This window comes from Arachis hypogaea, chromosome 9, assembly GCF_003086295.3.
Source record: "Arachis hypogaea cultivar Tifrunner chromosome 9, arahy.Tifrunner.gnm2.J5K5, whole genome shotgun sequence".
Taxonomy (NCBI): domain Eukaryota; kingdom Viridiplantae; phylum Streptophyta; class Magnoliopsida; order Fabales; family Fabaceae; genus Arachis; species Arachis hypogaea.
Genome location: NC_092044.1, coordinates 113,021,751 through 113,024,537, shown reverse-complemented (window position 1 = coordinate 113,024,537; position 2,787 = coordinate 113,021,751). Strand labels below are relative to the sequence as shown.

Here is a 2,787-nt window from a genome sequence, read left to right as displayed (position 1 = left end):
AAGGGCAAGACTAGTCCTTCTTTGGCTTAAAAAACAAGCTTATCCAAACAAAACCCAGTTTTGAAGCTAAAATATTGTTTTTATTATAATTCGGTCAACAAATATTATTTAAAGAAAAAAATTAGAAAACAATTTTGTTTTCAATCAATAATCAACTCTTATTTCTCTTTGATTGTTAGTTGAACAAATTAATTTCCTAACAAAAATATGTTTGATTGGATTATCTATTACATATATAGTGGAGATGAGGAGAAATTTATTACATAATATCTTTTTAAAATATCTTTCATCGTATACAATTCATAAGAAAAAAAAATTATTAACTCTAAGAATTGAATCCATAATCATTTAATTTTAATATAGTAGCATATACACTTACCATCTTGATTAAAATTAAATTTATTATTGTTATATATATTTAGTCTATAAAAAAATGAATAATACACTAGTAATAATAAGTTATTATGAACGGTTCAACTAATAACCTTGTTGAATCACTGATCTACTAACAAGTTAACACAATACTTTGACCGAATCAATTGCTGTTCGTTATGATAACTACCGTACATGGGAGCGATTAATTTTGCCATTTTGGTACTAGGAATGGGAACATAGAAAAGCGTGCAATGGTGTCAACAACGGAGTGTGGCCGCCATCAAGTTTTTCAGGCTGTCTTGGTTTTCTTTCTCTCTCTTTTTTTTTTTAATATCCAAAAAGAATTCATCCATACCATGCCCCCCCGCCCCCAGGGCCCAAATTAGCCAAATGTGTTGCCAACTGCTTCTTGCTGGCACCTCTTTTACAGCACCTCAATCTCTTTCTTCTTTTTCTAGTAGAATATTCTAGAACTTTCAATTTTTTTTTGTGGCTAAAGACTAATTTTTCATAGATCAGAGCTCCATCTAAGAGTCTTTTGTTGGCCAATTGCTATATGCACAATGTGTGATTCGAGCACTTGTTTAAGCGACTAATCCAAATTAGTTAGAAATTCCAATTTCTTAGAGTGAACTCCGTCTCCTGAGAATTATCTCGAAAGGACAACGAGGTCCCCAAGAAAAAAAACACTCAATCCGATCTCTGATATTTGTTTGGGATTGATTAATCCATGTGCAAAAAAAAAAAAACAACCTGAATTTTTTCGACCCTTTTAAAGTAATTATCAGTAATCGGGTTGAATTTTTTTTGTTAAAGGAGATAATTGTCAGAGACTTTTGGGTTTTATTCAATTTCTCTTTAACATGAGAATTCATCCTACTAGTCATATCCACCTCGAGCTACTTTCAAGTTTCAAGTCCATCTAAAGAAGTAAATATACTTCTCATGTAGTAAATAAATAAAAATCACACATGGTTTACCAAAAACAAAAAGATCTAAGGGACTGTTTCCATTTGTAGAAGCCATTGAATCACATAGTAATGAACTAATGATTGTCTAATCAACCTATAAGGGAAAAGAGAAAATAAAAAGACAGGCTTATTTGGAATTAGAAATCAAATAGAAAAGGTATTTTCAACATAACACATCAAAGAGAATAAAAGATAATTATGAGGATGTTCACAATGTGTGATGATTCGTGTTTAGAACATTGCAGTATGGTGGTAAATCAGATACATTGTTGGCCAATGGCCATTGTCCCCTCTTTTGTTTTGATTCTGCTTGTCTTCTTTTTTCGGTCGGGCTGTAAATAATGTTGTCTACTAAGATTCTGCCAATCGCTAAATGCTAATCCACAACTCGTTTGGGCCACTCCTCTTCCCGTATACAGGATTCTGTAGTTCACATGGCCCAATTAAGTTGAGCTAGCTCATATTTCTAATACCAAACATATAGATAAAGAAACTCTCAATCACAACACGAGGGAAAAAAAAAAGCAAAAAAGGATAACAACTGTTTCAAATGGACATTGAGTTAGTCACCAAAGGACATTGAGTTCTGACCAAAAACATAGATAACGAGCAATAAGTTGTAAAAAAAAAAATTGAGTTGTTCTAGTCGTTAGTTCGCTTGAATAAATGTCGGAAATTCGAATTCTATCTTGTGTATGCAAAAATCCATTAGCCAATGATAAATCTTTAATGACGAATTAGTTCTTGGCCTACCAGACTGGAGAATAGTATAGAAAACAAAAAAATTATGAAAAAAGTTATAAAAACAAATGATACCAAAAATAAAAGAGTTGCAAAAACAAATAAACAATTTCAATTATAAAGTAATTAACTCATTTGTTCGCTTAAATAGCTATCAAATATTTGAATTATGTCTTCTGTATATAACAATCTAATTTCAAGCAACATATCTTTAAATAAAATCTAAAATTTGTTGCAGCATATTAATATGTCCTATTGAGGAGGAATAGAACCTACCTTCACTCATTTCTTTTTATTCTTTATCCTCCTTTACATGACAAAGGCATGGAAGGTAAGCAGAGGAGGGTGGCTAGGTGAAATAAACGGTAAGGACCAATGAATCAGAGTAATTATTGGCAACTAGAACATACCGGATAGTGGATAGATATTAATATATTATAGAAGTAAACCAAAATCATGATCCTTGATGGAGTTAAAAATGCATTTAGACACAGACAGCTCCTAAAACCAATCAACTTGGCCTAAGCTTAGAAAAATAAGAACAAGTGGACGGCAAAGAGGGGACACCACCATAACTCCAATATTTGACTTTTCCATTTATTTTTATTTTTATGCATGCGTGGCAACCGGCAACCGGCAACCGGCAACGGCTAAGGGAGCAAGGTTAAGGGAATGAAATCGTGACAATTGCCTCTGTCAA

The 2,787-nt window shown here is 32.4% G+C and overlaps 1 long non-coding RNA gene across 1 annotated transcript; it reads right to left on the bottom strand.

The window, feature by feature from the left end:
• Nucleotides 1-1,371: 1,371 nt before the first annotated feature.
• LOC140175006 (uncharacterized) lies at nt 1,372-2,531 on the bottom strand. Its single transcript, XR_011865177.1, has 2 exons — nt 2,364-2,531; nt 1,372-1,769 (listed from the first exon to the last, which is right to left on the bottom strand). It is a non-coding gene; the product is annotated as an uncharacterized lncRNA (long non-coding RNA).
• Between the last annotated feature and the right edge of the window lie 256 nt (nt 2,532-2,787).